Below are 21463 nucleotides of genomic sequence, written 5' to 3'. Positions count from 1 at the left end.
GAAAGCTTTTTCCTCTTAACCCCAGCAATACAGAAGTGCAAGTGTCCTTGTTTGACAGTCCATCACCCAAAGGCAGGGATTCCAACACAGATCTCACTGGCATCTGTCCTCAAACATACGAGCAGCGGTAGAAATGGCATGACATAATTCCCAGAGCAGAGAACCTGCCTCACCTCTGGTAGTTCTTTTAAGTTTCTTCCTGTTATTTCAGCTGAGCAAGAGGCTGTGTAGAAAAGTGTGTTCTTCAACACACAGAGAACTTCAAAACGTGTAACTTTTAACAAGGCTGAGTGTTAAGTCTGACTTCGGATAATTCAAACAATCTTCTCACCTTTTATTCAGACAGAAGCATTTTAAACCTTCTGTCAATATTAGGTGGCTCTTTTACAGCATTTGATGTCAAATTTTACCTTACTGTAGGTATTCAGGCATCCCTGGCATACTGGAAATTATTTTAAGTTAACAGATAAATACATTTCACCCATTAAGTCTGTGCTTCTCTAAAGTTAATTCAAAGAAAAAAATGTTTTTTCTCTTCGAAAAGGAAAGATCTAGTAGTGATTTATGGCACGTTGGCTTCACAGTGGTGTGGGTTGCAGTATTATCCTTTATTGAGGTAAATGTTGGATTAGAAATGCATTAGAGATGGGAATTACTGATTTGTTTTATGGCGTGTGATGCTGTTGCATACAGAGCAGTCTCAAAGAGGTACATGATCTGTGTTATAATAGAGCAAAACTGCTCTCCCACACCTTGCTTTGGTATTCCCTCTGTCCTCCTGCATGTGTGAGGCAGGTGATTTGTTTAAAGGATCATGCTATGAAATACAAATGACAGGAGATAAACCAGCAATCAGCCTGCACGTCACTTCTAGCACAGAGATAATCAGTTAGCCAGAACCAGGTTCGTGTCTGATGCTTTGCTGGCAGCAGATCCACGATGCAGCATGAGAAAGGTTTGCAGGACCTGGGGGTGGGCCCTTCGTTTCCCACCTGCCAGCTAAAAGTTCCCTTACTTCACTGACTTCACATGCTGCCTGCTAGCTGGGTTCCCAGCAACTCTCGTCTCGTCCAAGCTTGGGGAAGCTGATTAGGATTTTGCTCTGACTCCTGCTGTCAAGCATCGCCTCACCTGTGTAATTCAGAGTCAGGAATGCATGCGTCGGCAGTGACCTGCAGCCCGAGCAGGGTGCCTGCTGCTGCTTCCTGCAATTCTTTTCCAAAATCTTCATTTTATGGTCTCAGCAGTGTGCTGGTGCAGGGAAATGCTTCCATTCGTCATATTAATTCAATTTTCACATTTGTATAAATCCTCCTCTGAGAAAATTTCCCAGGCTATTTCAGAGTCAGAGCAACTTGGAAAGTTGGCATATATTTTGGTATTTTCTTGCCACTGGTAAAGGTGAAGTTTTCCAGACAGCATAAGAGTTTTCTGTTAAGCAAATATTCAAATAATGTTATTATTTTCTTAGAGCATCTCTTGGACAGGTTTTCTTGCATACAGATTTCTGACAGCTGAATGTGTTTGTGTAAACTCAAATATTTTGAAGGCAAATTCAGAAGTTTATTTGCTTCCAAGTTTAAAAATTATTCAGTAACTGCTTGTCTGGAGCACATGTAGCCTACTGTTGTATTAAACTAAAGGTTTTCCTGAAGAGTACGCTGATGTCCTTGCCTTCTGCTAGGTTGCTGTATCTGGGGTCTCTGTAGTCCAAAGGCATCTCCAAAGTCTGTTCGGAGCGGGGCATGGAAGGACGGCAGCACTGATTTTCTCTCTGCATGTAGGTCTTTGCTTCAAAAACACCTATGGGCTCTGCTGCACAAGGGCTGATGTCTGACTGTCAGAGCTGAGCTACCAGGAGAGAAAAGTGTTGCTGAGCTGAACGCTCCCAAGTGAATTGGGCCTGATGGATTTTACCAGAGGGCATTTCTTAGATAAAGACAGCAACTAAAGCTGTTCATTAGTGAGTTTCTTTGAGATCTTCAGAAATTTGAGGTCTTAAGCGCAATGAGTGGGATCCACTCAAGAAAATTATTGGGAGAGTCATGACCACCATAAAAGGGGGGAATGGAAGAGCAAGAGGAAATTCAGGCTGGCTATCTTAACTTCGATTCCTGAAAAAATGCTGGCATAAATAAACTGCTGGTGAGCACCTCTGAGGCCACTAACCTCTGATAGATGGTCTATAGGAGGCAGCATAGTTTTGCCAAAAGCAAACTGCATCACAGCAATGCGATTTCTTTCAGTGAGAACAGAATTCAGCAGGAACTGTAAGCACTTGGACTGGAGTAATCACCTGCTCAAATTCAGGGGGATTCGGGAAAGAATGTGGAGGGTGTAATGAATCCTGAGCCGAGCAATGCCAGCCTTTTGCCGGGGAGCCAAACATCCCGACAAAATGCTGAGACAGGACAGCTTCATCTGCAAGACAGGCAACGTAAGCTTTTACTGCTGCTTGCTGTGGTTGTGAGGCATTGTCAGGAGTGCAGCGCTGAGTTTGGGGCACTGCACACCAGGGGATTTGGGGTGCATGGAAAAAGTTTGGAAGGCTGGCCTCTTCTGTCAGGAGGGGGCAAGCAGAAGGTATTATAAGCCATAGGGGCTGCAAAAGCTTACTTGCCGTGAAATAATCTGTGCTCAGTGCCCACAGCAGTTGGACTAGTAATCGGGGTCAAATGCAGAAAAAAGAGCTACAAGCTGGGTGTGAGGAAAAACTTTGAGAGGCAAAGGCAAACGTGGCAGGGGGTAGGCTTGCAAAGGAGGCGGGGAGATCTCCATTACTACTTTGCTGAGAAAAGCATCTTCATAAAGGTTTTTAAGAGCAGGTTAGGCAAACGTTCCCTGGGAATTATTTTGATGACAGTTGGTCCGGTCTCAAAGCAGGGAAATAGGCCAAGTGGCTTTTCAGGCATCTCCTATGTTACATCCCTTTGAGCTGCACAGAGGCACTCATTTTCAAGTGCATTATATATGCACGGTTTTTCTAAAATCCATGCGATTGGTTCCTTTCATCTCTCTTTTGTGAAAGTATAAATTCTGCTTTTAGAGTGAACATTTTGGTTTCACTTTTTGTGATAGTGCTAGATGAGTTGTTCTTTTTTTCCTTTATGCTCTTTGAAATGTGTTTTTTTTTTTTTTTCCAGTTTATTTTGTGCTATATTAAAACTGCTGCTTTAAAGCAGTTGGTTTTTGTGTGTGTGTTTGTTGCTGTTGTTTATTATTATTGTTTTTTTCCTGGAAACTCTATCTCTGTGTTTTGATTTTTTTAATTTTAATTTTAATTTTATTTTATTTCATGCCCTATGTCAACTTTCCTGCTCTTCCAGGGAATAGGCATACTGTTTTCAGCTGCATTGGAAGAAAAGGGAGGGAGCAGAGGGAAACCAGTGCATGGTGTAGTATAGCCATTTGCCCTTGACTCCTTGCAGCTTTACCAGTTTCTCTTCTTTCACCTCCTTTCCCACAACGTGCTGCTATTCTAGGTTATTGCTTGGATACCTCTACAAGCGCTTTTATAAAGCGCATTGACCATCATTAATTAAAGACCTTGGCACTCTGTTTGCCCAAAGGCTTTCTCATATGCCGAACAGTGATGATGTATCTGTCAGAAAGAGCATACACTGTGGAAGTGGCTGTGAGCAGCACACGGGGCAGGTCCCTGATGCTGGCAGCGTGCTGCAGCACCAGAGGAATCGGTTCGTTGTGAACTGAAACCATCAAAGCAGATGTTCAGATACACTTGCCAAGTGGGTACAAAATGCTGATCACATACATCCGCTCTGAAATACTGTAAATATTATTCTGCGATAAAATTAAAACAAATTAACATTTATACAGGCTCACACTGCTACTGTAATGTGTTAATAAAACACTAGAGTGCCCGCAGTTTTCTTTCCACTGGAAATGGAATAGTGTGCTTTCACTGATAGAAATTAAATGTAGGATAGCATTAATTATTAACACTTAAATCACATTCTAAATATTAAATCTAAGAAAAGTCATATTATTTCCCTGGGAAAGCTAACTGCTTTCAGGGTCTAATGCCAATAAAATTAGCCTTAGGTGCTGCTAGCCTTCAGGGCTTCTTACCCTCCAGAGCCTCAGAGCCACTCAGGAGCTGGTTCAGGTGTCCTGGCTGCAGCAGCACTATGTGGATTTTGGATGGCTTCAAGCATCTGTGTTTCACCTAAAGCATTCTAATGCTGGCAATTAAGCAAAGGATACAAAATATTCTCCTGTTTAGAAAAGTCAGGGTTAAAGATGCTCATGTGGGGTATGTAGCTCTTGTTTGCTTGGGGTGTATCTGTGTGTGCTCTCCTGTCTCTGGACCACTGCTGGGTAGGGAAGCATCCAAAGCCACATATGGAAACATCTGATTTAAGACCGGGCTGCAAGATCCAGCACTCTTTTAGACTAAGCATGCTCAACATTGCTTTAGAAGAGTGTGGAGAGAAAACAAGACTACCACTGCCCACTGGGTGGGCACCACAGGTAGTATTCGATATACAAGGCTTCAAGTTCAAAGACATGCATGTTGCTTAGGTTTTTTGTTTGTTTGTTTGTTTGTTTTTACTAGTGACAGGACAATAAAATATTCAAGTCTGAATCCATACAGATTCTTTCTACATAAATAGAATTTGATAAATTGGGTACTATGGGGGTACAACAGGTGCTTCCCTGTGCAATTAGAAGTCATCAGGCCAAACATCCATCATTTTAGTGCCATGAAACCAGAGGCATTAGGTGGGCAGGACTGTAAGTGCTGCATCCCTATCTCAGAAATTGTTCTGGGATTAATTAAGATATGCCCAGTCAACAACTTGAAAAGCTATCAGTCCAATAAATAAATAAATAAATAAATAAACCTTCACTTTGCAGTGCCATAAGGCAACATATTTAGACATCTGTGAGGATCTGTAAAAAGTGGTTCCACTTTCCAACAATGCTAGCCTCCGCTGGATTTCTTTGAGTTAACTATGAACTGTAGCAGTAAAAGAAAACATTTTTGTTGGAAGTGCTTTCAGGGTAAGCATTCAATATTCAAATATTTTGTATTTACCAGAACAATTCATTCTCTTATTCATTCATTTATGAGGGCATTGCTATTCTATATTTATTACGAGCTCCCTTGGCTCACTTTACAGGTTTATAAAAGACTCTCCTGAGAGGTTTCAGTGATAGCAGATACCGCAAGCTTCAAGCGAGCAATTCCTTGTGTTGCCCACACTGCAGATGAAAGCCCTTTGTAATAAATAGATAAAGACAGAGGCAGGTAAATCTTCGTTCACATGGGAATAAACACCTCCACATCATCAGCAAATGATAATGGAGTTGTCTCTTAGATGCCATCGTGTTTTAAAAGTAAATAAATAGGAGTTTTTAACCGAGTTTTCAGTAACAGCACTAATTTGTCTTGTTTTTCCTCCACACTCCTCTTAAGCAATGTTGAGCTTCCTTAGTCTAAACATACTGGCTCTCACAGCCCAGTCTTAGATCAGATGCTTCTATATGTGGCTTTGGATGCCTGCCTACAATCCATATTCTTCAAAGTGAATTTCACTTAACCACAGACACTGGTATGCCCTGCAGCATTATGGAAATATTTCTCCTCTCTTGCATACTAAGGGAGCCTTCACAGCCAGCATGACTCCCGCGGGGTCCTTGCCTGTGCCTGCTTAAAGAGAACGCTCCTCAGACCACTCTGGAGGTCTTCTTCCACCTTCGTTGTGTTGTGAGGCCAAGACAAATGTTACCTCTGATGGTTTCTGTCAGAGAAGCTAATGAGATTGTTTAGATTGAAATTGCAAGGGGTGTTGCTGGCCTGTCAAGTAGTGGTGCTGGCAGTGAAGGGTGCTCACGCAGTCATTTTTCCCCGGAGCAGAGCATTTATCTGCATTTCATCCCCATATTCTCCATAGATTACTCTCCAGTCTTAGCAGATACCAACTAATTCACTAAGTGTGTATCAGGTACGTGTTACCCCCACGCTACAATAACCTACACTGCAGCAGAGAGCTTTTAGAAAATCAGTGAGTTTGTGAGGCCTAACCTTGTTTTTTTGTTTGGTATATGGAGTGAGGCCCTGACTGAACCAGGGATCAATACTGTTTTTTCTAATTCTGGCAGGTATATCAGACTGGGCTATAAATACTCAGTGTGAATTCCCCTAGTATCATTACTTTGTTTCCTTGTTTAGCAATTGCTCTAATTTTCTGTAAAGGATTAGTCACTGGAACAGAGGCTGTAATCAAGATATCACTCTCCTAATGTGGTTTGCTGACTGTCATACAGAGCAGTCATTACTACACCTATTAATCCTAGATTAATCTTAGAGCAACTTGGATGAGACACATCAAGAGTCCTTCTCCAGTGTAAGCTGTAGCCAGGGAGTCAGGGCACTTGGCTGGGAAGCGGCATAGAGCAGTGTTGAGGTCTTTGCTCTGCTTCCTTCAGAGGGCATTTGAACCATGCCATTAGTTCTACGCAGGGCATCAAAGTCCCCGTGTTGATCAGATCTTTTCTTTCCTAATTTTTATTGCTGTTATTCAAATGCATGAAAATGAAATATGAAAGGGCTTGGGGTTTTGGGTTGTTGTTTTGGTCCAATCTGCTCTTTCTAATGTATATATATATTTTATGTTAACCAAGAATGTTAACTACCCATGAACTTTAAAAATCATTTATTCACATAATTAGAATTTGAAGGGACTCAAAGTGCGTTGCTTAAAGGGAAATATTTTATCAGCCCAAGTTCACTGGAAATCTGCTGGAGGTTCATCTGAAAGGCGCGCAAACCCTAGCTGCTTTGTCAACAAACTTGCCTTGTTTTTCATCCGTGTCACACCATGTGGCACCAGCAGACTCTTGTATGTGTTTGGAGCACGTTTCACCCCTGTGCCCTGCTGTATTAACTGTATTAATTAGCTTACTCTGTAAACAAAGATGATTGTAGTTGATCCCTAAATAGTCCAGCAGAGAATATTCATTAAGTGGAAAAACTGTAACCCAAAATGTGCGTGTGTTTTGAAGGCTTAAATGCTTAAATGCAGATATTTGCATAAAAAAACTATGCAAATCCTACCCTGCAGAGCGTGTTAGTCTTACATTATTCAGATTATGAATTCACCGTTAGGTTTCTCTAAGAAATTATCTCCATCATCTAATGCAACAGAGATCACAGCCAATGCATAGGTGAAGCAAAGCCATGTAGAGAGGTCTCGTGAGGGCCTGAGACTTGTAGCAGGGGGAGGTCTGAGGAATTGCAGCCCATGAGCAGTGAATGTCAAGCAGCACAGCCAGCCTGCCTTACCCAACACCATTCTCTCTGAACTCAATTTCAGAATCCAAATTGAACCGAAAAATGGGCACAATTAGAGTAAAATACCAGTCAAGTCAACACCGAGCAAAAGCACAGCTTTCTGATGTGAACTGTAAACAGCATTACAAGAAACTAGTGAAAGGAAACGAATCAGAAACCCATAACGTATGAGAGAAAACCATAACCATGACTCTTTCATTCAGGTTTTATGTCAGATTATAAACAACCGATCACAATGCTTCTTAGTACGGAAAATTGCCACCTTTGCATGAATAACTTAGCCACAGATAACCTTTTCGCTGCTGCCCCACATCTTCCCTTATATTTTGCAGTCCTCAATTGTTTGAGAAACTGGACCATACCAGGAGCATTTTCTTGACAAACTGTCAAGGAAGCTAATGCAATTGCTGGACTTAATGACGGAGAGGGAGCTGTGTAAATAATGTGCTGTGGTGAATTTATTGGAGAAACTATTACTGGCCCTGAATCTTCATCCTAAGCTAGCAATGCTACTTGACTTTCATAATGTTTTGAGTCACTTAAACATTTTTTTTTTTATTCTTCTAATCTAGAAATTGGAACACAATTTAGAAAGAACGGCAATGTTCCATATATAAAAGACATTCATGTGTTTAAATTGCAGACTTTTATCTTTGTTTAGGAGAATGCTAATATCCCTAGAATGTATAGAGAGAAAAAAGCTCAAATTTTTCATAACTGTCAAAATACAATTTCTTGAGTCACTGTCAAATTCTAGTTTCAGTCTTAAATGAAAAGAATTTCTACAGGAACTATTGGGATTATTCCTTTATCATAGCAAAAACAATTCATTTTTTTTAGAAGGATTTCTCAAATGGCAGACTTAAAAAAGTTCCTGTGCAGGTACTAATTATGTCAAATTTGAACAGATGAGCAACTGATTCCTGGACCAGGAGCTGTCTGATGGGATCTGGTTAGTGTCTGAGCTGTGCTGGGGAACAAACCTGCGGAGCAGACTGGCCATGTCCACACTGCACAGGATTTTACGCTGGCTCTCCCTGCGTGCTTGAAGCTCTCATGTTATTATCCCTTCCTGAACGATGCAGGGTATTTCTGCTTTGCAGAGCGGCGATGTGTGAGGGTGGATTACAGCATCCCTGTGTTTGAGCACCTTGGCACTGCTGGGGCTGCATGGCTGCTGGTGGTTATCACTCAGAAAGGAAGGTGGGCATGTGGAATTTGGGGGGAAAAAAAAAAGGTTGGTATATCTGCAGGTGCTTTTTGCATGTGCCAAAGCAGGAAAATGAATCCAGAGGCATCTTTCAACAGTTTGACCTATATACTTTTCAGTTTACAGTGTGAAAACTGTAGGGGATTGTGAGAGACTCTAGATTAATTTTTTAAACTTGGCATATAAGATTCTACTTGCATAAATTTAAAGGTAATGTGCACTGGCAAAAACAATCCAAACCTCTCATGCTGCTGAGCTTTAAACTTTCCTGTTCCTTTGACAAAAAGAAATTCTCAGTGTCACTGTTACACTAGCAAACTAGAACTCTCCAAAATATGTCAGCAGTAGGAAAAATAATAATAATAATAATAATAAAAAAGATTCATTTGAGAAATGGAAAGCAATGAAGAGAAGACTAAGACTTTGGTCATTGATAGTCATGAGTCTTTATTTGTAAAGTGAATTATATATTAAAAAATACAGAAATGATTCTGAGAAGGTCCAGGGCATAGAAAAGCTAATGTTACGTTATGACTTGCTTGTGAATACTCCTTGCAAGTCTAGCAATAAACAGAAAATAAAATAAAATAAAATAAAGAACTATTTTAAAAGAATCAGTCATAATTCAATGTAATTGATGACAGATAAATTAAGAGAAATGGGATAAGTGTTTCTTTACAGTCAGCCTGTTAATTTCAGAGCCTAATAGGGTGAGAGCTGAATACTACTGCTGTATTTAGAGTAAGACTAGTTTAATTTTTATGACTATTCATAGTCATGTCTATTAAGACATATGGAAAATCAAACTGAATGTAGCAGGTTATGAGCTGCTTGCCACGAGTATCAGCAAATATTTTGTTTTCCATCTCTGTATTTGGAACATATGCCAAACTCTCCCCCCTTTTCCTGTTTTTATCCTTTTTTGATCCTACAAAGCTTCAGTTTTTCTTATCACCTGATTGTTCATTGACAGTTGCAAGCTGAGTGTTCAGTCATACAGCTGAGGATAGTTTAGCTCACGTCAGGGAAGGATTGCCCTTCGTTAGGCCAAGCTGCCTAAATCTCCTGTTGCATCTGGCCACATCACAGGACACAGAAGATGCCCCAGTGATGTACCAGGTGTGCATGGGTGCTCCTCATCAAGACTGGAGTTCTTATTTTATAGTGATAAAGTATTGCATGAATACTGAAAGTCATCTCCTTAGTAAATTCATCTCCTTTAAGTAAATAGCTCTGTAGGAACAAGATTTTTCAACCCTAGGCCACCGCATGCCTTCCCGAATGGTTTTAATTCACTAAGAGATGTAAAACATAGTAAAATATTTAAACTAAATAACCCACTGTGTTGGTATTGTAACACTAATATATTATTGCCACACCATAAACATAATTGTGTTGTAATAGAATGATGTGAAATAAAAGCTGGAGAATTCCGTGGACCCCTGCCATAGTTCCTTCCCATCATGGACTAGTAACTATTCTAAAACATTTCTAAATTTGGGACTGCAAAACTAAATCCACAGAAAATAAACATTTCAAGGATAACAGTGTGAAATTTAATTAAACTAATCTCATGACTGCCCATTGAAACATGTAAAAAACATGAAAAAAATGTGTTGTTACCACCCATTGATGTTTTTGTGTATTTCGCTAAAGTTTAAATCGTACTGAGCCAAATTACTGTGTAAATATGTACTTAAACAGAATTCACGTGGAGACAAACTTTGGCTAGCGAATCTTTATGCTTGAGATAAATGGAGCATATGAGTGGTTATGGCAGTGCGAGCAAATGCATCATTTTTTTGACTAAACATCAATTCTTTTTCAAGAATGGGAATGGTTTGAAGGTGAAGTCATAAGATTATGACAGTGATTAAAAGATTTGCTGTCATCAAATCAAAATGTAGAGAAATTCTTTAAGCCAAAGAATGTATTTTAATTTCAATAAGTAGGAGAAAGGTAGAATGCTTCTCGCGTCCAGTACAATTAGTGTTCATGGATTATTAATTCAATCAAATAATTTGTTGTGTATTACTTTGAAGAATGGTGTGCAAGCGCACGCATTTCTTGCTTCACATGATGTGAAGGCTACTGAGAAGTGGGTATTTGTCCAGGAAGACACATCAGCAAAGAACAAGGACTATACAGACTCTTACAGTCTGATGCCAAAAAATAAAAATGAAAAGAGGGAGGGGGCTCTCAGAGGTTTCTAGTAGGTAGATGTCCTCTAGGGATAATGCTGTGCCTTTCTTTTGCCTTCTCCCACCCCTCTTTTTTTTTTTTTTTTTTTTTTTCCTCCAGCAGAGTAATCTAGCCTCAGGCCTTCTTGGTTGTGTATTTTTTCTCCATTCTTGTGGCCCAGGTCATTGGAAAGACATGCCAGGCAGCAAAAATAAAGTAAAAGCAGCAACCATAACAAAGCAGACAGCGTTTTACCCCTGCGCTGCACCTTCACGTGCAGAGGAACCCCACTGCTTTACAGTTCAGGTAGTTAAAGCAGTCACTTCCCTACATCAATGTCATTAAGCTGCTTTTGTTCCATGATCTTTACTAGAGCCTCGATGTCCTAGACTCTTTATTAGACAGTGATTCACTGTCTCCTGTTGCTGTGTGGTGTAGGAAGCCCCCCAGCAGCCCTGCAGCTGCCCTAAAAGGTTGGGAGCGAGCTAGGCCCAGGAGCCCCTCGTGCTGGTGCGGAGGGACAGAGGCCTTGTGCTTGGTCCCTCACATCGGCATCGCTTCCAAACTGAGATCAGGGCTTCCTCCTCCTGCACCAAGTGTCATCTGCCTGTTCCTACGGTGATGCTGGGTACACTGTTTTACCCGGCAATGTGACTCTTTTTTGGTTGCTGGATCCACAGCTACACCCTGATCGCACTGATCGACGCACCAGCCTTTTCCTTACCCCTTTGCCAGAGGATTATTTCCTTCCCTTCTCTTCCCTTCACTTTGCCAACACTTGCGATGTGATTGTAGCTTGCGCTGTATTTGGGGCAGGTACTTTTTTAAAACCACGCTCTCCTCCCTCCACCCCCCCGCCCTGCACGTACACACCATCTGCCATTCCTGGGTTTATTTGGTTTCGTGAAAATGTCAACTCTCATTTTAAGCAAAAGGACCAGTCTGGCTGAGGTGGGTACCGCTCTGAATTACATGCTGGGGAGGGGATGTGTGCTGTGCAGCCATGGGGATGCGTCGTGCCACAGGAGGATACGTCACTCATCAGTGATGCCAAAGGGGACACTTCACAAAGTCTCCCTGAAGCTGGAAGCTCCCAGTTTTCCTTGTCCTAGCAGTGACAGAGGAAAAGCTCAAGGCATTCAAACCATCGGTATTTGTTTTCCTGATCTAAATTGCCAGCAGAGTGCGTGGACATTTGGCTGTCTTTGAGACTTTTGGCTTCTGAAATGATTGCTCCTGTACAGAGCCTCTGCGTGATGCCCTGAGCAGGTCTGGCTGTGTGTGTGAACCAAAGGGCTTGTGTGAAGGAATGAGGAGTGTGGCATGTAGTACGGCTGGCCTTAGCTGTCCTTGGAGCTTCTTCACACAGCTCTACCTCTGCAGACCTGTGAATGGGTGGGCAGTGGGGAAAGCAGCCCCTGTCCAGCTGGCTGGTTCCTAAATACAATGAACAGCTCTGTGAAAGGAGAGTGAAGCAGAATCTGAGTGGCAGCACAGATGGACAGGTAAGGCTGACATGTTTCCTCAAAATATAAAGACCTCCCGGCATCTCTGTGAAAGTGCAGCTCAGCGTACTGGGCTACATGGCCCATAGCCTCACTAAATACAGTCATTCTTGTGTTCTTAGCAGCCGCTGTATTTAGCATAGCACTTGTACTTTTACCCCTTGTTCCTTACGCATACATTGAAGCACAGCTTCCGTATGCTTTTCCCAAACTCAGGATGATTGTTTCCAAGAGTGCAATGCTGCTGCCATGGTGTGTCATCATAATTTAACTTTCTAAACTACCCGCTTTTGTACATTTAATTGAATAATCTATTCCCTAGTTGCCTGAGAGTAAATAAGCTGTACCTCTGATACAAAAGGGCAATAAATACAGCTCCAGAAAATTGTGTTGTATTCCACATCACCTGCATTAAACAGTGGAAATTAGTCTCAGGGTAGCGTCCCTCATTAGTGGAAGGTTAACTTCCAAAGGACCATGTTGAAATTGCTATCTCTAAGACAGAGGAGCTGAGTTGCCCTCTCCATTCAGCACTGAGCAGCTCTGAGTGGGTAGTTTTGATCGGATATTTACTCTACAGATGGCCAAAGTAAGGCAGAATGGATCTGCCTGTGCACAGAAGTGAAATCCCTACCTCAAACTATGCAGGGGGACCATCGTATGCCTCTTTCTGGGGAAGCGATGGCCCATGATTAGGAGCAGGGAACTCACATCCTGCTCCATTGCTGGAGACAGGGGCTGTAGGGAGGTGGCAGGAGCTGAGGACTGGGAGCAGCTCCCCCAGGTGACTGCCAGACAGCATACAGGTAAGTGCAGATCAGTGGGGAAGGGTGGGAGAGGCACTTGGGCAGGGGATGGCCAGAGCCAGATGCCTTTCCCCCAGCCTGGCCGGTCAGACTTGCTGCCGCTTTTCTCCTTCGTGCATGTGCACTCTCATTTTTTGTACACAGGAAAATGACAGTTGCCTAAACTTACTTGTGTTTTTTAGTGAGCTTGGCTGTCTTACTAAAATGAGGGAGATGCTAATTTTCCATGGAAACCAGTGGCAAAGGAAGCAGGTTTCAAAATCCTCTCGCCACATGCACTTGTAGTATCTTAGTGCCTATTGTGTTTGTTTTAGCGATGGGAAATCAGGCACAGCATGCTCCAATGACACGCTTGGTGTCATGCGGTATTGAGAGCAGAAAGCTGAGGGCTTGAATCTCTGCCTCTTGTCTTGAGACACAGCTTCTTTTTGCTATTTTTGTGGTTTTGATTGAATATTTTAAACATCTGTGCTATTTTTTTTTTTTCCTTGCAGTATATGCTTCAGCCTGTGTTTTGGTTTTTCATGTGAACAATATTCATACACCCATGGATAACAAAATTACTCGTCAGTTCACAAGTACCTAAGTCCTGTATGGACACAGGGGCATGGAATGGGATTTAAGGAAATCAGGAAATTGTCAGTTACTGTCTTTTTTTATGTAACAGAAAGTGAATTTCATCAAAACTGAGGTGCTGTCTACATTGGAAAATATTTCCTGGTGTACCCAAACTGGATGTGTTCTGGCCCTAATGGCAAAAATCTCCTAGTGCAAATGTCTCACGTGCTCAAAAAGGACATGGCTGCTCTAAGTGTAATAGCTGGGCAGGTCCCTCCTGGTGTGGCTGCACCAAAAGTCCGTACTTGCCTTGAGGCAGCAAAAAGGTCACCCCTCCAATTCAAGCTCTGAGTTGGAAAAGGTACCCTCTGGCGACCAGGCATTAACTTTACTCGTAGACCACATTTTGGAAGAGGTTTCTGCAAATCCTACTCACTTTGATGTGGCAACCACTCTTCTAAGTGTTTTCAGCTTTTCTACTAATGGTAGTCAGAAAAGAAGTAGGTAGTTCTTCCTACAAACTGGCATTTAACATTCAGCTGGTCCTAGTTAATTATTTATGTAACTGAGGTTTTAAGCTGGTGTACTTTAACACAGTGCAGAACAGATCTACAAAGGAAAAGAAAATGGGGCTTCCTTTATGTTGTATTTTTGTCACTACATTGGAGGATGAAAGTGATGGCGCTGTACGTCCAACACTGTAAACGACTTTCACAGCTTGTTACATTCCGAAAAGAAGCTTGAGAGTTTGTTTTTTAAAAAAACTGTTGGTTTTTATAGCAGATAAAATATTTCCTGCTACAGAAGACACTGAAAATGCTCATTTTCATAATGTGATAATAGTTCAGAACGAGTGAGTTGCAGCTCCATCTTCTGATGTTATCACAGCGATGCTGAACCTTCACAAGGACAGCTCCAGAGCTCTGTCCTTGCTTTCTGAGCAGTGCCCCTGCCTCTCCGTGTCGGAGCAGTAAGGTCGCTGTGCTCAGTGACTGAAGGGGGGAGATGCAGGGTTTAACCAAATGGTTTGGGCTTTCTTTTTCCCAAACAGGGAAATGAATACCAATTAAACACATAAAAGCTTAATTTCATCAGTGCAGATTACATAATTGCAAAGACAAATTTAGTTGTAATTAGTCACTTTAAAATAAGCAGAATGGGTATGCCAGGACCATTAATTCAGAGGTGCTCTCTAACAGTAGCAGTGACTGGAGAAAAAACTCCATAATTAGTTGAATTGAGAAATCTCAACCGACCAGATTCTGAAGAGGCATTTCTTTTAATCTTTTAGGTTATAATCCCTCTAATCATCTACTAAAAAGGACTCGTTTTCATTCTAAGCAGGTGTTGTCAAAACTCATTACACCGTAGCATTTTAAAAATACTGCTGTTTTTTCTTACTGCCAGAGACTCTAGAAGAGTCTGAGCTGCTTCCACCCTTCTTTAGGTTGTTCAGATGTTGGTTGATAGAACTGGTGCAGAGTTAGTGTTCAGGCCACTTTCTATTTTTCCTTCAATTACATTGCTTTCTGTATTATATTGCTCACTTTTCTCTTCCCATTTTCATGGAACATCTTTTGTGTGTGTGTGTGTGTGTGTCTGATTGAATCTTGTTATTGATCCCACTTGAAAATATAATGTTGATACTCATCTAAATTTTTCTGTATAATCTTGCTTTTATTGAAGTTCGGGATGTTGGTCCATTTGTCATGTTAAGGTTGAATTGCTAAATGCCTCTCCACCTGTATCCTTATCCCTATGCAAGCTTTACGACCCAAAGACAGTACCCTGCAGCAGCCCTCTCCTACTTTCCCTTGTGCCTAATACCCCGTGCCCAGGAATGTGTCTGTCCTCAGTCCTCGGGGATGTCAGCAGAAGTGGCAGGGCACGTAGCCTGGGAGAGATGTTTCACACCTCATAGCGAGTGACCTTTCTGGGAGCAGCTGTTTCCTATGAATGCATGTGTTCACGCCAAGCTTCTGTATCAATGAGGATCATTAATGTCTTTTTTTTTTTTTTTTTTTTTTTTTTTCCTACGTGGCTCTCTACCTGCATAAATTTGTACGAAGCTTAATTTCTTTGCGTCTCAACTTTTCTTTCAAATTGTTTGAAGTCTGATCATAGATCTTAAAATCATCAGGTAGGGAAATGCCAGCACATGCACCATATGCCATCCTCACACAAGCTTTGCTTCTAAGCTGAGCTAAAAATGACTAGTGTAGGGTAATGAGATCTAATTACAAATCTGAGATCTGTCTGCGTTGTTTCACTGTGACTGTGGTTACTGATAATGCATGTCTGTTTGTCTTTAATGTGGATACTACTACCAGGAGGCTTTCTGTAGCTAAGCACAGCGAAACTATACGTTTACTGAGAATTGCAAGGAGTGTGTTTCTTTATTGTTCAATATAATCCACCATCAAGGTAATTTGGCTTTTTTCTGCAAGTCATTAGCATAATAAATTGCCTAATATGCATCTTTTATTGTGAACTAATTTATCCTTTGAGGGGAAAAAAGGCAATCGCTGGTGTCAAATCCTAAATTAAAATAATCTTGGGAATGTATTTTGCAAGATAATGCTGATGAAAGTGAGAATCTGAACTCCAACTAAAACAAAAATCATTAGCTTTGCTGCAGCGTTTACAATAAATAAGCACGCTGCATATAAACTGCCCTGTTACACTTTTAGTCAAGTAATGGACAATTTTTTTCCCAGGTTCAGTGCCATGGTCTCTTTGCACTTGTTGAACAATTTTTCTCCCAAGTCTCCGTCTTGTCAGTCCGCACATTTCTGATCTTGAAAGAGGTGAGCAGTGAGGCTGCGGCTTTGCATACAGCCTCTGCTCTGCTGGGCAGTTCCATCATCCATCATCAAATATACTCCTGCCTATTAAAAGTAAGCAGCAGTGGTAAGGCTGAACCAATATTTGATCGCCCTTACAATTGGCAGTGCATCACTTTAATTAACAAGAAGCCTTTCCTCCTCTGTTAATCTTACCTTCCACCTTCAAAAGCTCAGCTGAGCAGCACTATCTAATGGAATACATAATAACTCAATCACAGGGAGAGAGCTATCTCCGTGCCTGCTTTGCAGCACCTGTCACTACGTTTGCTTGATATTTGAAAATGTAGGAATGCATTGTAAGTGGTTGAGATGTCTCATGAAGGAAATCATTGTGTACAAAGCTATTAGAACTTGTAAATAGACATTACTTCAAAAGTGCTCTCTGTCCTGCATTGCATCTCGAAGAGGGAATTACGTGTGAGGAAAGTCTGTCTTAGCTCTTCAGCTGAATGCTGCTTCCTCGGGGATTGTTCATAATTCCATACCTAAAGACACTCTCTTCTACAAGAGGAAACAAAATATTTTGATGAACAGAGAAAACTGGAAACTCTTATTTGTCCATTCACATTGTTAAAAATTGCCGCATAGAATGTTGCTTTTCACTTAAAGCCGAAGCATTAATTCCTGTCATATAATAACCTTCTAACTACATTATTTACCCATAAAGCCCACGAACCCCAAGTGCTTCAGGTTCAATGCCACCATTTCAAGTATAAAAAGGTATGTGCTTCCTGCTGTGTTTCCTTTTGAAAATGTATCAAAACACAAGGCATATGCTCAGGACAAATAGCTCTCTCTCATCCTGCTGGACCTAATATTGTAAAAAGGAACTGTGCGCACAGCCAGCTGCCTCGGGTACTTTCAACAATGTGTGCATTCCTCTGCAGATGTCTGGGGGCTACAGAATAGTAAACCTTTTATTTCTCATCTTCCCAGAGGAAGAAAAAAAAACTTTATTAATAGCTTTCTTGTGAACAACAGGTTCTTTAGATTTGTTACCTGCGTACATAACAATCATGCATTTATGTGTAGAAAAAAAATAAGAAAAGAAAAAAGGCCAGCTTTTACTTTTTTACTTACAGTATTTTCTTTTAATTTCAAAAACAGCAAAAAAAATCAAAATAAATATTTTCTGTGAGATTATTACCATTTTTTTACCACTACATCTAACCTTTGGAGGATTTTGGGGTGTGGAGGTTACTTCTGTTTTGCCCTGATTATTTACTTGACAAGTAAAGTAAAACATTTTTAAGGAACAGAGAGCTGATATCTGGTGGTTACGTCTGTAACAACACCACTCTTCCAGTGCACTTAAGTGACTCCTCCAGCTTTGCATTTTGGAGGAGAAAAGATCATTGTTCTCATCCATTGCTACTTAATGAGTCACCCAACCGTTGCACTTCTATACACAAATGAGAAGAGGGGAAAGAAAAGCAGAAGCAAACCTTTAAAACCTGCAATTTATGAAGGTGTTCAGATGAGTTTCTATAATGCACACTGCACCACTGCTTTTCACCCTCACTTAACGATTTTTTGCATGTAATTTTCCAAGGCATCTGTTCATCCAGCTTATCTGCCTTTGGTCTCCTCTGGGTCCTCTTGGCTGATTATTCCAGCTGGGTGGGCTTTAGTTTCTCTTTACTTTCTCCTTAGTGTTTTTGTCAATGAAGCTGAAGGCTTTCAGGACAGGTAGTTTGTTCAACTAGACAGTTTAACAGTGATGTCTTGCTTAAACTTGGCTCAGCAACTTTTTTGTTGGTCTTCATTCATCCAATACAAAATCTTACAGGAAGTCACTTCAACATTGTGCAAATAAGCTCTTCAGCAGACAAAGTCTTTATAGCAACCAAGTTTATTTTTGCTTATATTTTGTTTTCTTCACTAAGTTTCAGATTTTTCCAAGTGACTGTTCATCTCTTTTTCTCTGCAGGACTTATCACTATGCATATATATAACACTATATACCTTGTATATATAATGTATATATCGTGTGTATATATGTGTATGCTATATAAAACTACATAAATGCACATCTGCTAGTGAGCAACCTACCAGGCTAGTGAGGACTAGAGTACATAAATATTGTGGTCCCTGTATTTAAAGGAAATACAACCAAGCTGACCCCGAAGGAAAATTTAATTAAAAAAGATGAAAACAGCATAATACCATAAATTATTTCATTCATCTAATTTCCATTCCTTGCATTGAAGTTCATGTTGAAAAATTACCTTGTACAGTAAAAAAAAAATAAATTAAAAATCATCAATTAAGTGGTGGTCACTCATCCATTACTACTCATAGTTGGTTTTCTTCATGTGACAAGAGTTGAGCGCATCAGCTTTTGTAACCAGTCAAAAATGTTTTTTTTTTTTTTTTTTTTTTTTTTAAGCACCCTATAACTATAGAAAGATGACTATTAAAGCCCTCGATACCTGCATTGTTCCTTTCAAAAAATGTAGTCCTTACTCTGATGTACACGATCTAATTAATTATGTTGTCCTTACACTGTGTCTATTTCCCAAATTTCAGTGAAGATCTGATGTGAATAGGTGATGAGACTGGCTGCATTGCCCTCACATGCCTTCCCAGCATGGTGGGAGAAGAGCAGGACCCAGGCAGGAGCGTGTTGCTGCTGGGAGGTAGGAAACTGGCTTTGTCCATGACAGGGAGATGGAGAAAAGCATGGGATGCTGTCACTGCTGTGAACTCTTGCTCTTCTCATTAATACCTTTCCTTTGGCATATTCTCAGACTGTTGATCTGTGTAAGGAAGCCTAAATCCATCCTGTTAAAACCTATCAAATCCCTAATACAGTGGACTATTGAGCATCAACTTCTCTCTCTCCTTATCAGTGCTGTTGCATGCACATTCTCACCCTTTCAGAGAACAAGTCATGCTTTCCAGGCTGGAGCTGGTGAAGTTGTTAAAGAGCTGAAGGCTGCCCAGGCCAAAACAAGCTACCTTCGTGCACATCGTATCATCTCACAGGCATGTTGTGCAAACAGCTGTCATTAATATTTGAGAAGCTCTCTGGTACTACATAGTGAGTTCCAGAGAAAACTCTTTGAAAAAATGAATAATTCTGCTTTCAGAGCAGTAAATAAGGCATAAAGCAACACACAGGATTTCTAGGAGAAGGCAAAAAAATTGAATTGCTGCTTATTCAGGGAGCATTGTCCATTCAGAGAGCTGACAGAGGGATCCTGGAGGACAAAACAAATATTCATGTCATGAAGGCTGTCCTGGACCACATATACGCAGGAGGTAGGGGCAAGTTGTCCTCTCACAAACAGCCTGAATTCTGGCATTTCCTAACTTTTTCAGGGCTTGGATTTGCAGTCTTAATAATGCTGTTTTATTACCGTTCGTTAGTATGCCATGTGCATTTGGTTCCCTTTGTGCTCCTCTGTTTCCATAATGTAGTTTTGATGGAACCTTTCGAGAGAGCCATTCTCTCTCCTGTGAGCCCTGGTGGAGCCATGCTTATTGTAAATGTATGTGTGTAGTGAAGAAAGTTACTTTGGTTTGGATTAAAAATGCTCCCCGTATCTTCAAACCATTCTGGCAGATGCTGTGGCACAGCTGAGGAACAGTTTCGCGACACAAAATGCCATTCGTATGCAACTTTTTAATTGGGGCTGTTCTGTCAGTTCTGCAGCACATCGTATGATCGCATTTCAGGGCTTTATAGCTGTCGTAGTTTTACTTCAAATGCTCAGGTCTCTGTAGGCTTACACTCCGCAAGGTAATTAGGGGACAAATGCAACCCTTGGAGCACAATGCTGGTGCAGCACGCTAGCCAGCTGTATCGCTGGCGTGGGCAGCCTCCTGCCAGTGCCGGGCAGCTGCAGAGCGAGGGGCTCTTCTGCTGGCTAACTGCTTCTGGTAGCTTCTTTGCTCGAAGCAGATCTGCTACCAAGCTGATGAGTGAAGCACACGGTGCTTGCAGCGCTCCTAACCCCCAGGAGGATGTCGATGTGTATCCTGCAGATGTAGCTCTGCACTGTGCCAAGTGCATTCTGGAGCTGCTCTGCAGAGCTTCTTGTGTGGAAGTGAAGGCACTTAGTGCTCCTCCCCCCCTCCCCCCCATCATAGCAGTGCTGCACCAGTGTGGTTCAACATGAATTCGGGTACAGTTTTGACTTTTTCAGGACCTTTCTGTATCCTCGCTCTGGCTATTTTGAATCCTATCTCTGGTTCCTCTTTACTTTCCATATGAACAAATCCATCCTGATCTTCACTGTCAAATGCCATCTGTAACGATCTCAGCAACGTTTCGGGCTGAAGATTTTCTGACCAGTGAGACTGCCCCAGGCTAATCACATTCCACCTAGGAGACCTCGGATTTGCATTAGAAAGCAGCACCCGTGTATCTGTTTCAAATGCTGGGCCACGAAGAAGAGGTTGAAGTGTCTCATCCAGAAAAGTGGTTTCTGAAATACCTACTTGTAAAGTTTATCTCCACTGAACAAATGCATAGGTGAAAGAGAGTCAGGCAGGTGAAACTGCAGGCACAGTGCGAGGGCTTTAAGAGCACTGAGCACTTGAGCTAACTTGGAGTTAGAGAGGTGTCTATTGCTTGGGGCATATTTTAATAATTTAGGAACCATGTGATGTTTACTACCTTAAACTAAATTTGAAGATTGATTGTCCTTCACAGTAAATAACAGCCTGAAGTTTGCCTCAGTAACTATTTGGCTTACATATATTGATGTTCACCAAGCCGAGAAATCAGTACGTGTATTTTAGAAATACTCTTAAAGTGTTAATCACAGGCATGTAGCTATTCTTCTATAGGGTTTAAGAAGTATAATGGTTTTTACCTGGTTTAAGATCCAGGAGAAAATTACTATTCACCTTCTGAGATGTGATTTGTATCTTTACTGTGATTTATCTGCAAGAGTAGTCATGTATTTTTCCTTTTGTGTGACCAGACTAATTAAAGCAGTGTTTCTGCCTGTAATATTTCTAATCTCTATGGAGATGAAAAGGAGACTGATTAATATCACTTGATTATTTTTGGCCATTGGTGTGGCAGG

General features: G+C 41.2%; 1 long non-coding RNA gene across 1 annotated transcript in view; it reads left to right on the top strand.

The window, feature by feature from the left end:
* LOC118168928 overlaps positions 1–21463 on the top strand; it is a 91419-nt gene that overhangs the window by 9707 nt on the left and 60249 nt on the right. The window contains exon 3 of the long non-coding RNA XR_004751861.1: positions 18954–19063. This is a non-coding gene — a long non-coding RNA (uncharacterized LOC118168928). The remainder of the gene's footprint in view (positions 1–18953; positions 19064–21463) is intronic.

The sequence above is a fragment of the Oxyura jamaicensis genome, chromosome 6, assembly GCF_011077185.1.
Source record: "Oxyura jamaicensis isolate SHBP4307 breed ruddy duck chromosome 6, BPBGC_Ojam_1.0, whole genome shotgun sequence".
Lineage (NCBI taxonomy): Eukaryota > Metazoa > Chordata > Aves > Anseriformes > Anatidae > Oxyura > Oxyura jamaicensis.
The sequence above is the reverse complement of the archived record's forward strand: the minus strand, read 5'-3'. Positions and strand labels throughout refer to the sequence as shown.